Raw genomic sequence first — 20,023 nt, 5'->3', positions numbered from 1 at the left:
AAGGCATTCAAGGTTTCTATTCGCATTCCTGCACTTTCTGTGCAGCGTATTGATCAGCTTCTTCACTGTAATTCAATGCTGCATACTTTTTTCTCAATGTCTATTAATTTAATTAACACCTTAATTTCTTCATTAAATGGACCATTTGTTTACCGCATCTTATCCGGTCCGTGTGTCTTATCAATATTAAGTACAGACAGCTTACACCAATGGTTTTCAAACTCAGAGTCACGATCGGTGGGTGGGTCGCGGGAGGATTTCGAGGGGGTCGCAGAGCTCGGCGGTCACGGTGTTCTGATCACGGGTGGAACACCCAAAGGCCGCGACCGGCTTTTAAAAATGCCGTCCGTGACGCACTTTTAAGATTGTCGGCAAGCCCATGCATGTGTGCCAGAGCAAGCAGTGCGCAGATCCGGAGCCAAGCGGGATGGACCGCCCTCGCCTGACGTCAGTTCGCTGTCCAGGGCCAGTTTGTATTCTGCAAACGACAGAGTCCTCCGACCAGATGCGATGGTCATGCATCTGATGTCACATGTTCTGGGTGTGAGAGAGATTCCTCAATTTTGTAGCAGTGCTCGTGAGAACACCAGGCCCTCTGGTCAACAACCCGTGAAGAAGAAGCTGAAAACAGGAACAAAGCAGATTAAAGATGATTTATTGAGGTATTAGTTATTAATTGTGCTAGTGCAAATCAGGATTCAAACTTCATGTGTGTTATATGCAGGGAAGCACTGGCAAGTGAAAGTTTAAAACCCTCAAAACGTCAAAGACATTTGAAGACTGAACATAGCGAGTTCGAGGACAAACCTCTTTATTTTTTTCCACTGACACAGTGAGATCGTAAATCATCAGCTGACGTCATGTTCAGAAATGTAACATTGAATAACAAAGCAAGTGAGATCATGAGGACCAAGCAGGCTCACCGGTCACATTAAAAGTTAGTGAAAATGGCGGGTTGCAAAGATCAGCAGACCTGGGTCGCAAAGGTCAGCAGGCGTGGGTCATGAAGATCGGCAGGCGTGGGTTGCGATGGTCGGCTGGTGTGCCCCCCAAAGAATGGCCGATTGGTAAAAATAGGTCCCGGGCCAAACATTTTGAAAATCACTGGCCTACGCCAGTGGGTTACAGGTGGGTGTTGGGAGGGTCGCGGAGTGATTGGCTGTGGTGTCCCCGATCCCGGGAAGAAGTCCCCAACAGCCATGACCGGTTGCTAAGATTGCCGACCACAAGCTGTCCCGGTTTGGTTGGGCCATTTGATGAGGCGGAGCAGCGCAAGGCTGGGCTGTGTGCTGGTCACCGCACGTGCGCGAGGGGTGAGGCCTGGGACTGACAGGCGCCCACTTGGGCGCGCAATGCTAACACTGGTGGCCCCAGCTTGGAGCTCCGCTCTGGTGCTTCTCCTCCGTGCACTGTTCATCTCATCCCCCACCGATCGGCAGTATGCGACCTGCGGCTCCGTGGTCAAACTTTTCAACAGGCATCACAACATCCGCTCGTACTTCTGCGATGTATTGATCGGGAAGTGGTCAGCAGTCTGTGATTGGGGTGGATGCAGCTACTGGACAGTGACAGGGAAGCCAGGACAGGATTGTTGGTGAAGAAAACCGGTCAGATGAGGCCAGTCAATACGGCTGACACATGACAACTCTGGAAGAAACCTACAGTCATCACTTTATGTCGTCACTCTCTGGAAACCAGGAAGTGAATGCTTTTGGTGATAATAGAGCTGGAGATTACTTGGATGTTTGAATAATTCAATGCAGTGGAACCAGTAAGAAATATTGTGACATGTATGTGTTTACAAGTTGCTTCATCTCTTCTAAAGTTATAGATTGTAAAGTAAAAATAAGATTGTACGTTTTCTTTACTTGTTTCAATTTTGAAAGAAATGGGAATATATTTAAAACAATGTTTGTGTGTAAATATAAGAATGCGCAAGTTCAACTGAAATTGTTTTAATTTTCAACAGTAAAAAGTTATAAACTTTGATCAATCTGGGGCGACATTCTCCGACCCCCCGCCGGGTTGCAGAATCACCGGGTGCTGGCGTGAATCCCGCCCCCGCTGGTTGCCGAAGTCGCCGGCACTGGATATTCGGCGGGGGCGGGAATCGCGCCGCGCCAGTTGGCGGGCCCCCCCCGCTCGATTCTCCGGCCCGGATGGGCCGAAGTCCCGCCGATAAATTGCCTCTCCCGCCGGCATAAATTAAATCACCGACCTTACCGGCGGGACAAGGCGGCATGGGCGGGCTCCGGGGTCCTGGGGGGGTCGCGCGGGGCGATCTGACCCCGGGGGGTGCCCCCACGGTGGCCTGGCCCGCGATCGGGGGCCCACCGATCCGCGGGCGGGCCTGTGCCGTGGGGGCACTCTTTCCCTTCCGCCTCCGCCACGGTCTCCACCATGGCGGAGGTGGAAGTCTCTCCCTCCACTGCGCATGCGCGGTAATGCCGTCAGCGGCTGCTGACGCTCCTGCGCATGCGCCGCCCGGAGATGTAATTTCCGCGCCAGCTGGCGGGGCACCAAAGGCCGTTTCCGCCAGCTGGCGGGGCGGAAATTCTTCCGGCGTCGGCCTAGCCCCTCAATGTTGGGGCTCGGCCCCCAAAGATGCGGAGCATTTCGCACCTTTGGGGCGGCGCGATGCCCGTCTGATTGGCGCCGTTTTGGGCGCCAGTCGGCGGACATCACGCCCTTTCCGGAGAATTTCGCCTAAGGTATTGGAAATAAAGTTTCAAAGTAAAAAGGCCGGCCATGACTGGCCTTTGAATATGAACGATGGAGTCATTCAGAGGCAGCGGCAGAGAGAAGATCACGCACCCAACACATGCACTGGCACCACGCTCCCTGCATGTCAATGCTTTGGGTGCAAAATCATGGAGGAGAGATTCATCTATTTTGTAGCTGCCAGCAAGTAATCAACAGGACTGAGTGAAGAGCTGAAGGTGGATTATTTCGTAATAAGGAACAGAGGGCCAGAGACACAAACAGGCCAGGATCTCACAATTGAATCTGCTGGAGAGAGCTTCACAGGAGAGTCCACGGCAGGACAAAGCAGTGCTGGTGTGAGCTGTATCCAGAGCTCCAGGGCCTCTGGGGAACAAACAATGAAGAAGAAACTGAAATTGGGAACAAAGCAGTAGAAAGATGATTTCTTGAGATATGGCTTTAATTGTGTCAATACATATCAGGATGTGTTGTATGCTGGGAAGTACTGGCAAATGAAGGTTCAAAACCCTCAAATCTTCAAAGACATTTGAAGACTAAGCATCGCGCGGTTCAGGGCAAACCTCTTGATCTTTTTCAAGTGACGCAGAATAACTTATGTCATCAGCTGAAGTCCTTTGCAGAAATGGAACATTGAGTGACGAAGCAAGTGAGATCTGGGGAACCAAGCTGGTTCACCTGCCGCATTAAAGGTAAGCAATAATGGGGTGTCGTAAAGGTTGGCCGGCATGGGTCAAGAACGTCGACCAGCATAGGGTGCAAAGGTCCGGCAGTTGGTAAAAGTGGGTCCCGGGAAAAAAGTTTGAGAAACACTGTCCTACGCAATATTCCCTCCTTACCAATTTGAAACAATTCATGTGTCTGAAATACCTCCTCTTTCACCATTACCTGCGTAACAGAGAGATGCAAAGTAATCATTTAATATTTCAGCTGTGCCATCTGTTTCCAGAGTTAATCCACTCTTTGGTCCTCAATCAGCCCCCTTCCTCTTTTTACCCATTTACTATTTGACTGAGTGTGGCATCAAGGAGCCCTAACAAAACTGGAGTCAATGGGAATCAGGGGGGAAACTCTCCACTGGTTGGAACCATACCTAGCAGATAGGAAGATGGTTGTGGTTGTTGGAAGTCTGTTATTTCAGTCCCAAGACATCACTGCAAGAGTTCCTCAGGGTAGTGTCCGATGCTCAACTATCTTCTGCTGCTTCATCAATGACCTTCCTTCCAACATATGGTCAGATGTGGAGATGTTCACTGATGATGACACAATGTTCAGCACCATTCCTGGCTCCTCAGACACTGAAACAGTCCACGTGCAAATGCAGCAAGACCTGGACAATATCCAGGCTTGGGATGGCAAGTGACGAATAACATTCATGCCACACAAGTGCCAGACATTGACCATCTCCAAAAAGAGAGGATCAAACCATTGCCCTTTGACATTCAATGGCATTACCATCACTGAATACCCCACCATCAACACCCTGGGGGTTACCATTGACCAGAAACTGGACTGGCCTCGCTACGTAAATACTGTGGCTATCTGAGCAGGTGAGAGGCTAGGAACCCTGCTGCGAATAACGTACCTCCTGAGTCCCCAAAGCCTGAACACCATCTATAGGGCATAAATCAGGTGAGTAATGGAATACTCCCCACTTTCCTTGATGAGTGCAGCTCCAACAACACTCAAGAAGCTCGACACCATCCAGGGCAAAGCAACTCGCTTGATTGGCACCCCTTCCACAAACATTGACTCCCTTCACCACCGATGCACAGTAGCAGCCGTGTGTACCATCTACAAAATGGGATTAGGGATTAGGGGTAATTTATTATCTTGGATAGATGACTGGCTGATGGACAGAAGACAGAGAGTTGGGATAAGTGGGTCTTTTTCTGGATTGCAAGATGCCACAGGGTTCAGTCCTTGGGCCCCAGCTATTTACAATCTATATTGACAACTAGGATACAGGGATAAAAGGTTCCATAGCCAAATTTGTAGATGACACAAAAATAGGTGGGACAGTAAATTGCAATGAGGAATAAGAATCTAGGGCAGCATGGTGGCGCAGTGGTTAGCACTGAGTTGGTGTTTGTGGCTGATACGCTCAGCACGTAAAACCTGGACCTGCACCTGAAGTGCTGTAACCTGCAAGGCTGCAGACCAGGTGCTGGGAAGTGGGGTGAAAAATGAGCGGCTAGTTTAGCTGCTATTGCTTTTTGGTCAGCACATGGGCTGAATGGCCTCTTTCTGGGCCATAAATCTTCCATGGTGCTCACCGCCATGTGTTTCTGTACCTCTGAAAGTTAATCAGATCAATGAAGTCACCAACAAAGAGATTTCATAGAGATGTATTGAACCAAATATTTAAGGGAGATGGCGAGAGTGCTGGGGAGTGAGTTGGGGGGAAGCCAGTGTGGTCAGGGAGGTGCTGGATTTCCAGGCTGGCTGGCTGGCGGCAACGGTCCGTAACCAGAGGCAGAAGAATAAAGCTGGTAATCCATGGGGATCGTGCCTGGTGATCATGATCACGGGCAAGTCTGTAGATTGGGGCCTGGTAAGGTGGTGAGATCGCTCACAGGTTGGATGCTACAAAGCGGCCATAACCAGCGGAAAAGAGAACTGGAGACTTCCTGGGGGGGCTGGTTTAGCACAGTGGGCAAAACAGCTGGCTTGTAATGCATAACAATGCCAGAAGCGCGGGTTCAATTCCCATACCGGCCTCCCCGAACAGGCGCCGGAATGTGGCGACTAGGGGCTTTTCACAGTAACTTCATTGAAGCCTACTTGTGACAATAAGCGATTGTTATCATTATGAGAAATTTGCTGGCAAAAAATAAAAATAGCAATGGGGCTTACATGGCAGGTGGGACTGGGCTTTGGAGATGAACACTCAGCCCAAACCCTTCCTGCACACCCCCTGAGGAACAGGGGGGGAGAAGAATATGGAGAGATGTATGAGATGGTGGAGGGCAATTTGTCACAGTCTTTCTCCTTTGTTCTGCACTCCCCTCCCTCCATCCCCATCAACAATGAGTCAGAATACAGGCGGGAGATAGAGAACCTAGTGGAGTGGTGTAACAACACAATCTCTCCCTCAATGCCAGCAAAACCAAAGAGCTGGTCATTGACTTCAGGAAGCAAAGTACTGTACACACCCCTGTCTGCATGAATGGTGCCGAGTTGGAGATGGTTGACAGCTTCAAATTCCATGGTGCGCCCATCACCAACAATCTGTCCTGGTCCACGCACGTCGACACTACGACCAAGAAAGCACAACAGCGCCAATACTTCCTCAGGAAATTCAGCATGTCTACATTGACTCTCACCACTTTTTACGGATGCACCATAGAAAACATCCTATCTGGCTGCATCATAGCCTGGTATGGCAACTGCTCGGCCCAAAACCATAAGAAAATACAGAGAGTCATGAACACAGCCCTGGACTGTACGCAGAACAATATATTTCACTGTACCTCGGTACATGTGACAATAAATCCAAATCCCAATCTAAATCCATCTTCCCTAGCTCTGTACTTGCTTCAACTTCAGAATCTTTCCACAGTGGCTCTTCCAAATGAGTGTTCAACTGAAGCAGTAAATGTTTCTCCCTCTGCAGATGTTGCCCGCCCCCTGATGTGCTTCCAGCATTTTTGGTTTTGTATTCCTGTTTTGTGTTTGCAAACAGGCAAAATCATGTAACAACACTGCTATAATTATCACCTGGGGATCATTGTGTTTTGTTAATATCTACTCGACTTAAAGTAGATCACAGTATGTAATTTTATTAAGTACTATGATTGGTTTGAATCGGTATAGTGAGTCACACTGTTTAAAATGCAGTGTTTGTGAAGTATTGGCCAGACCCAGAGACATGGACCAACCTGTTGTTTAATCTATATATATATAAATATATATATATGAAATACTGAAAGAACCAGTCTCAGTTTCACTTGACACAAATAATACCTTGGTGTCTCCTGTATTATGGGTTCAGCGGCACAGGAGAATGTACCCGTAGAGGTAAGAGGTAAGGTCAGGTCTATCTGAACAGTCACAAACAATTCAACCTCTCAGGCTAGTTCGCCCATTAAGGAACGCTTTTTTATATTTTTATTATAATTTTTAGCAATTTATGAACAAAACATACAATAACACACAATAACAATTAAACAGGGAGCAACCCCTGCCCCACCCCCCGCTTTCCCCAACTGTCTAACTTAGTTACTAAGTCCTCCCCCCCCCCCACCTAACAGTGACTAACTCTTTAAATTACAATGCAAACAGTCGCCATCTATGGTAAAATCCTTCCAGTGACCATCTCTAGGTGAACTTAATCTTCTCGAGGTGCAAAAACTCCATCAAGTCATCCAGCGACGCCGAGGTGCTTGGCAGTGTAGTCGACCTCCAGTCCAAGAGGACCACCTCCTTGCCACCAATGAGGCAAAGGCCAGGACATAGGCCCCTGTCCCCGTCCGGAGATCCGGCACAACCAAACTCCCCAAATCACCACTTATGGACAAGGTTCCAACCCAGTGTTCAGATATAGTCTCATAAAACGAGCTCCAGAAGCCCACGAGCTTTGAGCACGTCCAGAACCTGGGGCGAGATTCTCCGACCCCCCGCCGGGTCAGCGAATCACCGGGAGGCGCCGTGAATCCCACCCCGCCGCTCCGACTCCAGCTGCTAATTTTCCGGCGCCGGTTTTCGGGCAGGGATTGCGCCGTGCCGGTCAGGGGCCGTTGGCAGCCCCAATGGGCTGAGCGGCCACCTGTTTTCGGCCAGTCCTGCCGGCGTGAAATGAACATGGTCCATCCTGCGGGACCTGACTTGTCAGCCATCTCGCGGGGTCCTCGGGGGGGGCGCGGGGGGATCCGGCCCGGAGGGGGGCCCTCACGGGGGCCTGGCCCTCGGTCGGGGCCCACCTATCTGCGGGCGGGCCTGTGCCTTGGGGGCACTCTTTCCCTCTGCGCCGGCCTCTGTTGGGCTTTGCCATGGCTGGCCGGAGAAGAAACCCCCAGAACACGCTGGCAGTCCTGCACATGCGCCAACTCGTGCCGGCTGGAAGCGGCCCTTCGGCGCCGGTTGGCACGCCGCCAACCGCTCCAGCGCCGGCCTAGCCCCCAGAAGTGCGGAGGATTCCGCAACTTCCGGGCAGCCTGACGCTGGAGTGGTTCGCGCCGCTCTTGGCACCGGTACGGGCCGCCCCGCCAATTGCGGGAGAATCCCGCCCCTGATGTGCCGGGCCCCCCAAACACCGAACGCATCCATCATCCACCCCTTCAAAAAACCAACTCATTCTAGCCTTCCTGAGGTGAGCCGGAACACCACTCTTAGCTGGATGGGACTCAGCCTCACACGGGCCGAGGTCGAGTTCACTCTCCTCCGTCAAGATCGGCCCCAGTTTCTCCACCCATTTTGCCTTCATGCCCTCAACCGACCACGTCTCCTCCCCCACTATCCACTGGTATATACCCGACATATTCACAACCTCCGAGTCCGAGCAGGATAAGATCCTCTCGAGCAAAGTAGAAGGCTGCTTCACCGGATAGGCAGGGAAGTACTTTTTGACCCAGCTATGCACCTGGCGACACCTGAACCCATCAGCGTCTGTGAACCCAGATTTTTCCTTACGTTTCCCCAGTCTAGCAAACCAACCCTTTGTAAGAATATCTCCCACCTTCTCCAAATCCTTTTCCTTCGACTGCCTAAACCTCACATCATACCTAGCAGGCCTGAATAGTTGGTTCATAGAACATAGAACATACAGTGCAGAAGGAGGCCATTCGGCTCATCGAGTCTGCACCGACCCACCCAAGCCCTCACTTCCACCCTATCCCCCTAACTCAATAACCCCTCCTATCCTTTTTGGACACTAAGGGCAATTTAGCACGGCCAATCCACCGAACCTGCACATCTTTGGACCGCGGGAGGAAACCGGTGCACCCGGAGGAAACCCTCGCAGACACGGGGAGAAAGTGCAGACTCCGCACAGACAGTGACCCAGCGGGGAATCGAACCTGGGACCCTGGCGCTGTGAAGCCACAGTGCTAACCATTATGATACCGTGTTGCCCATGATTGGGGTGCTGTTCCAACAGATGGGGGTTAGCCTTGTCGATGGAGTTGTCTCCAAATTTCTAATGTGACCATTACCACCGGCTTTGTCGATTATTTCTTCAGCCCCATCGGTAACGGAGCTGCTACCAATGCCCCGAGGCTTGGTCCCATTACAGACTCTGCTTCTCCCGGATCCAAAGCTCTTCCGAATCGCCTCACCACTCTAGCACAGTTTCAGCATTAGCCGCCCAGTAGTAGTATTGAAAGTTTGGCAAGGCCAAGCCCCCTGCTTGTCTCTCTCTCTCTCACTGGAGCACCATCCTCCTGATCCTGGGGCCCTCACCCACCCAAATAACCCCAGTGACCTGCCGATCAATCTCTCTAAAAAACGCCTTGGGCAAGAATATCGGAAGGTACTGGAATAAAAATTAAAATCTCGGTAAGATATTCATCTTAACTGATTGCACTTGGCCCGCCAGGGATAATGGGAGACCGTTCCATCTCTGCAGGTCCACCTTGACCTTCTCCACAAGACTTGTATAATTCAATCTCCGGAGTTTCCCCCAGTCCCTTGGTATCTGGACACCCAAATACCCGAGAATGACTTCCTGCTTGCCGGAATGCTATATTTAGCTTATAGCTAGAAAAGGCCCCAAACGCTGCAAGATCCCCATATTGTGACCCATTCACACCTCCAGATCCCTCACATATAATAACAAATCTTTAGCGTATAGCAAGACCCTATGCTCCACCCCTACTCTAACCGTTCCATGCTTTTGAGGACCTCAGCGCCATGGCTAGTGGCTCAATTGACAACGCAAATGACAAAGGGGGACATCGGACATCCCTGTCTGGTGCCCCAGTACAGACGAAAGGGGTCAGAAGTCACTTTGTCAGTGCAAGCACTGGCAAATGGGGCAACATGCAACAGCTGCATCCACGCCACACAGCCCGGACCAAACCCAAATATTTCGAATAGAGTGAACAGATAGTCTCACTCTACTTGGTCGAATGCTTTCTCCACATCCAGCAGAATTATGATCTCCGGAACCCGACGCTCCCCCGGGGTAAGTACCACATTCAGCAGCCCTCTCACATTTGCTGTCAACCGTCGCCCCTTGACGAATCCCATTTAGTCTTTCCCCACCACCTCTGGAAGGCGGGGCTCCAGTCTTAGAGCTGACACCTTAGCTTAATAGAGAGGTCATAGTGGAAAGTTATGCTTCATCTGTCCCTCAAACCATCCACCATTTTTCCAGACTCCAGATAGAGTGATACAGGAGATGGCAGCAATAAAGAGCAAGGCAGTGGTGCTCAGAGAGGTGAAGAACCTTCTGGCAGTGCAGGTAGACATATGGAAAGAGTCGTAGGTAGAGTAACACATGGAGAAATGGAGGGAGAGATAGGTAAAGGTATGAATAGAGTTACAGGTAAAGGTAGAGTCACAGGTAGGGGATCAGGGGTTATGGGGAGAAGGCAGGAGAATGGGGATGAGAAAATATCAGCCATGATTGAATGGCGGAGCAGACTCGATGGGCCGAGTGGCCCAATTTTGCTCCTATGTCTAATGGTCTTATGGTTACAGATAAAGTTAAGGGTAGAGTGACAGGTAATGGTAAGGGTAGCATGACAGGAAAAGCTATGGGTAGAGTTATAGGTAGAGTGACAGATAAAAGGGTGGGTAGAGTTATAGATGAAGGTATTGGTAGAGTTACAGGTAAAGGTAAGGGTAGAGGTACAGATAGAGTTACAGGTACAGGAAAGGGTAGAGTTACAGATAAAGGAACTCTTGCGAGTACTGACAGCCGAGAGATCTGGGCGTGCATGTCCACCGATCACTGAAAGTGGCAACACATGTGGATAAGATAGTCCATAAGGCATACGGCATTGAATATAAAAATTGTCAAGTCGTGTTGCAGCTGTACAGGACCTTAGTTAGGTCTCATTTGGAATATTGTGTACAATTCTGTCACCCCACTATCAAAATGATGTGGATGCTTTGGAGAGGGTACAGAAGAGGTTTACTGGGATGTTGCCTGGTATGGAGGGCATTGGCTATGAGGAGCGGTTGATAAACTCGGTCTGTTCCCACTGGAACGATGGAGGTTGAGAGGTGACTTGATAGATGTCTACAAGATTATGAGTGGCATGGACAGAGTGGATGCTCTTTCCTGGGGTAGGTGAGTCAAGTACTCGGGGACATAGGTTTAAAGTGCGTGGGGAAAAGTTTAGAACAGATGTGCGAGGCAAGTATTTTACACAGAGGGTGGTAAAAATATGGAACATGCTGCCTGGGGAGGTGGTGAGAGCAGGTACGATAGCGGCATTTAAGAGGCATCTAGAAAAATATATGAATAGGGTGGGAATGGAAGGATACGGACTGCATAAGTGCAGACGATTTTAGTTCAGGCAGGCTTGCACGCCGAAGAGCCTGCTCCTGTGCTATAGTGTTCTTTGTTCTTGAGCTACTGGTAATGGTAAAGATAGAGTGCCAGATAAAGGTATGGTTGAGTGACAGGTAGAGTTACAATTAGAGGTATGCATATAGTTACAGGTAAAGGCTTGGATCGAGTCACAGGTCTAGCAACAGCTAAGGCAATGGGTAGAGTGACAGGTAGAGTGTTAGGTAAAGGTATGGGCAGAGTGAGAGGCAGAGTAACTGGTAGAGTTACAGGTAAAGATAAGGGTAGAGTTACAGGTAGAGGTATGGATAAAGGTATGGGTGGAGATATGGGTGGAGGTATGGATGGAGGTATCGATGCAGGTATGGAAAGCAGCATGTCTAGAGGCATGGGTAGAGGTGCGGGTAGAAGTGCAGTTAGAGTTACAGGTCGGGTTACAGTAGAGGCATGGGTAAAGTTATATGTAGAGGTCCAGGTAGGGGTATGGGCAGCATGGTAGCACAGTGGTTAGCTTTTCACAGGAACTTCATTGCAGTGTTAATGTAAGTCTACTTGTGACATTAATAAAGATTATTATTATTATTATTAAAAGGCAAAAGGGGGATATGAAACAACAAGTCACTGTGTTAATAAATATAAGTGAAAGGTCAGAGAAAGGCCTTCCATGACTGTAGCATGACTTGCAAGTTTTTATACTTGATGCCCTGTCCAATGAAGGCAAGCATTCCGTATGCTTTTTTGATTACCTTGTCCGCTTGTGTTGCCATTTTCAAAGGTCTGCGAACCTGAACGTCCAGATCTCTCTGACTTTCTATATTCCTCAGACTTTTACCATTTACAGTATATTTCCCCTCCATGTTAGACCTACCAAATGCATTACCTCACATTTTTCCAGATTAAATTCCATTCACCATATCTCTGACCAAGTCTCCAACCTATCTATGTCCTGGTGTATCCTCTGACAATCCTCACATTATCTGCTACTCCACCAACCATGGTGTCATCCGCGAACTTACCAATCAGACCAGTTACATTTTAGAACATAAGAACTAGGAGCAGGAGTAGGCCATCTGGCCCCTCGAGCCTGCTCCGCCATTCAATGAGATCATGGCTGATCTTTTGTGGACTCAGCTCCGCTTTCCGGCCCGAACACCATAACTTTATTCTTCAAAAAACTGTCTACCTTTATCTTAAAAACATTTAATGAAGGAGCCTCTACTGCTTCACTGGGCAAGGAATTCCATAGATTCACAACCCTTTGGGTGAAGAAGTTCCTCCTAAACTCAGTCCTAAATCTACTTCCCCTTATTTTGAGGCTATGCCCCCTAGTTCTGCTTTCACCCGCCAGTGGAAACAACCTGCCCGCATCTATCCTATCTATTCCCTTCATAATCTTATATGTTTCTATAAGATCCCCCCTCATCCTTCTAAATTCCAACGAGTACAGTCCCAGTCTACTCAACCTCTCCTCGTAATCCAACCCCTTCAGCTCTGGGATTAACCCAGTGAATCTCCTCTGCACACCCTCCAGTGCCAATACGTCCTTTCTCAAGTAAGGAGACCAAAACTGAACACAATACTCCAGGTGTGGCCTCACTAACACCTTATCCAATTGCAGCATAACCTCCCTAGTCTTAAACTCCATCCCTCTAGCAATGATGGATAAAATTCCACTTGCCTTCTTAATCACCTGTTGCACCTGTAAGCCAACGTTTTGCGACTCATGCAGTAGCACACCCAGGTCTCTCTGCACAGCAGCATGTTTTAATATTTTATCATTTAAATAATAATCCCTTTTGCTGTCATTCCTACCAAAATGGATTACCTCACATTTGTCAACATTGTATTCCATCTGCCAGATCCTAGCCCATTCACTTAGCCTATCCAAATCCCTCTGCAGACGTCCAGTATCCTCTGCACTTTTTGCTTTACCACTTATCTTAGTGTCGTCTGCAAACCTGGACACATTGCCCTTGGTCCCCAACTCCAAATCATTGATGTAAATTGTGAACAGTTGTGGGCCCAACACTGATCCCTGAGGGACACCACTAGCTACTGATTGCCAACCAGAGAAACACCCATTAATCCCCACTCTTTGCTTTCTATTAATTAACCAATCCTCTATCCATGCTACTACTTTCCCCTTAATGCCATGCATCTTTATCTTATGCAACAACCTTTTGTGTGGCATCTTGTCAAAGGCTTTCTGGAAATCCAGATATACCACACCCATTGGCTCCCCGTTATCTACCGCACTGTTAATGTCCTCAAACAATTCCACTAAATTAGTAAGGCACGACCTGCCCTTTATGAACCCATGCTGCGTCTGCCCAATGGGGCAATTTCCATCCAGATGCCTCGCTATTTCTTCCTTGATGATAGATTCCAGCATCTTCCCTACTACCGAAGTTAAGCTCACTGGCCTATAATTACCCGCTTTCTGCCTACCTCCTTTTTTAAACAGTGGTGTCACGTTTGCTAATTTCCAATCCGCCGGGACCACCCCAGAGTCTAGTGAATTTTGGTAAATTATCACTCGTGCATTTGCAATTTCCCTAGCCATCTCTTTTAGCACTCTGGGATGCATTCCATCAGGTCCAGGAGACTTGTCTATCTTTAGCCCCATTAGCTTGCCCATCTCTACCTGCTTGGTGATAACAATCCTCTCCAGGTCCTCACCTGTCATAGCCTCATTTCCATCAGTCACTGGCATGTTATTTGTGTCTTCCACTGTAAAGACTGACCCAAAAAACCTGTTCAGTTCCTCAGCCATTTCCTCATCTCCCATTATTAAATCTCCCTTCTCATCCTCAAAAGGACCAATATTTACCTTAGCCACTCTTTTTTGTTTTATATATTTGTAGAAACTTTTACTTTCTGTTTTTATATTCTGAGCAAGTTTACTCTCATAATCTATCTTACTCTTCTTTATAGCTTTTTTAGTAGCTTTCTGTTGCCCCCTAAAGATTTCCCAGTCCTCTCGACTCCCACTGATCTTTGCTACTTTGTATGTTTTTTCCTTCAATTTGATACTCTCCCTTATTTCCTTAGATATCCACAGTCGATTTTCCCTCTTTTTACCGTCCTTCCTTTTTGTTGGTGTAAACCTTTGCTGAGTACTGTGAAAAATCACTTGGAAGGTTCTCCACAGTTCCTCAACTGTTTCACCATAAAGTCTTTGCTCCCAGTCTACCTTAGCTAGTTCTTCTCTCATCCCATTGTAATCTCCTTTGTTTAAGCACAAAACACTAGTGCTTGATTTTACCTTCTCACCCTCCATCTGTATTTTAAATTCCACCATATTGTGATCGCTCCTTCCGAGAGGATCCCTAACTATGAGATCCTGAATCAATCTTGTCTCATTACACAGGACCAGATCTAGGACCGCTTGTTCCCTCATAGTTTCCATTACATACTGTTCTAGGAAACTATCGCGGATACATTCTATAAACTCCTCCTCAAAGCTGCCTTGACCGACCAGGTTAAACCAATTGACATGTAGATTAAAATCCCCCATGAGAACTGCTGTACCATTTCTACATTATTTTCTTTGTTTATTGCCTGCCCCACCATAATGTTACTATTTGGTGGCCTATAGACTACTCCTATCAGTGGCTTTTTCACCTTACTGTTCCTGATTTCCACCCAAATGGATTCAACCTTATCCTCCATAGCACTGGTGTCATCCCTTACTGTTGCCCGGATATCGTCCTTAAATAGCAGAGCTACACTACCTCCCTTACCATCCACTCTGTCCTTCCGAATAGTTTGATACCCTCGGATATTTAACTCCCAGTCGTGACCATCCTTTAACCATGTTTCAGTAATGGCCACTAAACTCCTAACTCCCTAAATTCAGCTTGTTGGACCTCGTCCCGTTTTTTACCTATATCGTTGGTGCCTATGTGCACCATGACAGCTGGCTGTTCACCATCCCCCCGCCCCCCAGAATGTCGTGCAGCTGCTCCGAGACATCCTTGACCCTTGCACCAGGGAGGCAACATACCATCCTGGAGTCTCGATTGCGTCCGCAGAACCGCCTGTCTATTCCCCTTACGATTGAGTCCCCTATCACTATAGCCCTGCCATTCTTCTTCCTGCCCAGCTGCGCAGCAGAGCCAGCCACGGTGCCATGAACCTGGCTGCTGCTGCCTTCCCCTGGTGAGCCATCTCCCTCAACAGTATCCAAAGCGGTATATCTGTTTTGCAGGGAGATGACCGCAGGGGACACCTGCACTGCCTTCCTACTCTGGCTCTGTCTTTTGGTCACCCATTTTCTATCTCCCTCAGTACTTTTCACCTGCGGTGTGACCAACTCACTAAACGTGCTATCCACGACGTCCTCAGCATCGCGGATGCTCCAAAGTGAGTCCACCCGCAGCTCCAGAGCCGTCAAGCGGTCTAACAGGAGCTGCAACTGGACACACCTCTTGCACGTGAAGGAGCCAGGCACAGTGGACGTGTCCCTGAGCTCCCACATCGCACACGAGGAGCATGACATGGGTCTGAGATCTCCTGCCATGTCTTAAACCTTCGGTTAACTTCAACAATTACAATTTCCCCCCCCAAAATTAAATAAATAAACAACAAAGAAAAAAATAAACAATATACCAATGAAAAGAAACAGAAAAACAGAAACACTACTTACCAGTCACTTACCAGGGATAAAAAGCACCTCCTCCCTGCCCAGCTTCGAAATCCCACCTAGATTCAAATCCCCAAACTCACTCTTGGTTCTGCCTCACTCTGGCTGTGTCTTCTCTGTCTCACTGGGAGAACTCACTGGGAGTGAGTTTACAAGTTGCTCTTTTTAAACTGTCCTGAATTGACTCCCCTCCCCCACCTGCTTTTAGATCAAGGTAGATTTAAGTGACTGACACTTAACTGCCAACCAGTTATGTGAGTGGGTGGCGCAGCCCTTGTTAACCTACACTGCACAATTCTAGCTTAATTTAAATTAATTAAAACTCCTGACATTTAAAAGGAGCTGCCTTACTGATTTGATTCAATTCCCATCTAGATTCAAATTCCCAAACTCACTCTGGCTGTGTCTTCTCTGGCTCACTGGGAGAAAATCGTTTATGCATACTACAAACAACAGAGGCCCTGGCACAGATCCCTGTGGAACACCACTAGTCACAACCTTCCATTCAGAAAACACCCTTCTACTGCTACCCTTTGCTTTTTGTGACCGAGCCAGTTCTATATCCGTCTTACCACCTCACCTCTGATCCCGTGTGACTTCACCTTTTGTACCAGTCTGCCATGAGGCACATTGTCAAAGGCTATGTAAACAATATCCACCACCCTCCCCTCATCAATCATCTTTGTCACCTCCTCAAAAAACTTGGATCAAGTTAGTGAGGCACGACCTGCCCTTCACAAAACCATGCCGTCTATTGCTAATGAGTCTATTTGTTTCCAAATGGGTATAAGTCCTGTCCTTGAGAATTCTCTCCAATAATTTACCCACTACCGATGTGGGGCTCACCGACCTATAGTTTCCTGGATTATCCATGCTACCTTTCGTGAACAACGATACCACATTAGCTGTTCTCCAGTCCTCTGGGATCTGACCTGTAGCCAATGAGGATACCAAGATGTCAGTCAAGGCCCCAGCAATTTCCTCCCTTGCTTCGCTCAGCATTCTGGGGTAAATCCCATCTGGCACAGGAGACTTATCTACCTTAATGTCTTTTAAAATACACAATACCTCTTTCTTTTTGATGTCAAAATGACCCAGACTGTCTACACACCCTACCCAAAAATTATCTTCCACAAAGTCCTTTTCTTTGGTGAACACTGATGCAAAGTACTCATTTAGTGTCTCGCCCATTTCCTCTAGCTCAACACATAGATTCCCCCCGTGTCCTTAAGTGGTCCACTCCTTTCCCTGCCACCTTCTTGCTTTTTACAGATGAATAAAAAGCTTAATTCACCTTAATTCTACTTGCCAAGAGCTTTTCATGACCCGACTAGCCCTCCTAATTTCCCATTTAAGTACCTTCCTACTTTCTTATTACTCCTCAAGGGTTTCGACTGTCTCCACCCTTCTAAACCGTCCAAAAGCCTCCTTTTTCTTTTTGATGAGGTTCAAAATATCCCTCGTTATCCAAGGCTCCCTAAACTTCCCATACTTATCCTTCGTTCTCTCAGGAATGAGACTTTCCTGAATCCTGATCAACAGTCGCTTGAAAGACTCCCACATGTCCGATGTTGATTTACCCTCCAACAGCCGCACCCAATCCAAATACTTAAATTCCTGTCTGATGTTATCGTAATTTGCCTTTCCCCAATTTAGCACCTTAATGCGAGGGTTACCCTCATCCCTAACCAAAAGTACCCTCAAACATGCGGAATTAATAATAATAACAACCTTTTATTGTCACAAGTATGAAGTTAGTGTGAAAAGCCCCTAGTTGTCACATTCCGGCGCCTGTTCAGGTAAACTGGTATGGGATTGAACCCGCGCTGCTGGCCTTCTTCTGCATCACAAACCAGCTGTCTTGCCCACTGAGCTAAATCAACCCCTGGTTTATCTGTGGTCACTACTCCCAAAATGTTCCCTTCCTGAAACCTCAACCACCCATCCAGGCTCATTCCCCAATACCAGATCCAGTACTGCCCCTTCCTTAGTTGGACTATTTACATATTGCATCAAGAAGGCTTCCTGGATACACCTTACAAACTCTGCCCCATCCAAACCCCTAGCACTAAGTGAGTCCCAGTCAATATAGGGGAAATTAACACCCCCTACCACACCAACCCTGTTACTTTTGCACTTCAGGTAAATGGGCCAGAGGTGACATGAGCCACACATTTTTATGCAAAAATTTATAAGGTATGGAATTTGCTGCTTGAAAGCAGCTTCAATAATAATAATCTTTATTGTCACAAGTAGGCTCACATTAACACTGCAATGAAGTTACTGTGAAAGGCCCCTAGTCACCACATTCCGGCACCTGTTCAGGTACACAAAGGGAGAATTCAGAATGCAAAAGGGAAACAACTTGTAGTGCTGTGTGGAAAGAGCCAATGAGTGGGACTGATTGCATAGTTTCTGCAAAGAGGCATGATGGGCTGAATGGCCTCTTTCTGTGCTCTATCATTCAATGACTTCACTGTTCTTTCTATAAATATCCCTGAAGCCTGGTTCAGCCTCTGTTTTCAGTCTGACCAGCCCCATAACCTCTCCGAAAAGCTCTGTTCTTCCGGCCAAGATCTTCCTCCCCTGTCTTCAGCCTTCCACCATTGGCAGAGTCTTCAACTGCCTCAGTCCCAGCTTCTGGAATTCCCTCCTGAAAACTCTCCATGCTCACCTCAGGAATCCCCGAAAGGCTCTGGCATTTTACCATCAGGGTACAACAACTCACTTGGTCACAGAGGATTTTCCTCATCCCGTCCCCTTTATGGGACTCTGCTGCTCAAAAGGAGCTGAACACATTCCCTGATCTCCCGTTCAGTACGACAGATGGACAATGATGGGCAACACACATCCACATTCCCAACAAGTGGTCTGGTGAAACGTTTCCATGACGATGTGTGCAAAATAATCCTGATTATGTCGGGAATTCAAGGGGTCTGGATTGATGATGTCATGTGACAGCACCTTTAAGAAATGGGTGTTTATCAGTGATGTCAGAGTGTGGGTGGAGCTGGGCTGTCTGTCAGCTTTTTACTTTTGTTTTAGGCTGTTTGCTGCAGGGTGTGTTTTAGTTTCATTTTCAGTGTTGGAGCTGAAGCCAGACCAAGCAGGTGTACTGCTGTTCTCTCTGTCATCAAAAGACTATCTCTTGATCATTTGGTGAATTCAGAATTATGAATGTTCTCAGTAGTGAATGCAAACCTAATGTGCTTCTGTTTAAAGGATTTTTAAGTCTTCTGGATGTTGTTTGGGAAGTTATTAAGCATTATTTAGTGTTGTATTCTTTGAGGGTTATTCTTTGAGGGTTGTATTTGAATTAATGGTTGCTAAGATGTTCACTGTATGTTTTAAATAGGTTAACTTGAGTTCATAGAATAAACATTGTTTTGCTTTAAAAAATACTTTTCCATTTCTGCTGTACCACACCTGTAGAGTGGGCCGTGTGCTCCCCATACCACAATCTATTGAAAGTTGTGGGTCAGGTGAACTTCATGATACACTTTGGGGTTCTCTAAACCCTGGCCCATAACAATGTAGAAAATAAAACAGTCTGAAATGAGATATATTTTCTCAGCGGAGATTGGAGAGGAAAGTGGGTTTGAAGAATCACACACCATCCCCATTTGTTATTCCCTGCTTCCCTTTTCCCCGGTGCTGTGCTTGTTTCAAAACCGTAAATTCTCAGATATCTTGCAGTTGTGATAAAAGGTCACTGACTTGAAATGTTAACTCTACCTCTCTCTCTCTCTCTCTCTCCTTCCCTCTCTCTCGCTCTCACTCTATTACCTCAGATGCTGCCTGATCGGTCGGGTATTTTCCGGGACTTTCTGTTTTAATTACAGATAATAATTGTCCAATTTATTTTAAACTTATTGAATAGCGAAGCAAGCCCCCATGGACTGTAAGGCCTGATGCTGCTCCCATTTCTTATCTTCTACAGTGATTCTTATATAAAACAGACTCCAAGTTGGTTGAAGTAAGTAACGCCCAATGTTGCAGCCCAGCAATGATAATTGTCCATGACAACGCTCTCTGTTTTGCCAGGCTTTCTTGTTTCCCTCCCTCACTCCTATTCTGCTGTAACCATTTACATTGCCCCTGGGCCTGCCTTCTGTTTCGATACTTATCCCACTACCACCTCCTTGAGCTTTGCACCATCACCATCATCCATTTTGACATTTCATCGCCCCTGCCATCCG

This window comes from Scyliorhinus torazame, chromosome 4 (assembly GCF_047496885.1).
Source record: "Scyliorhinus torazame isolate Kashiwa2021f chromosome 4, sScyTor2.1, whole genome shotgun sequence".
Taxonomy (NCBI): Eukaryota; Metazoa; Chordata; class Chondrichthyes; order Carcharhiniformes; family Scyliorhinidae; genus Scyliorhinus; species Scyliorhinus torazame.
The sequence above is the reverse complement of the archived record's forward strand: the minus strand, read 5'-3'. Positions refer to the sequence as shown.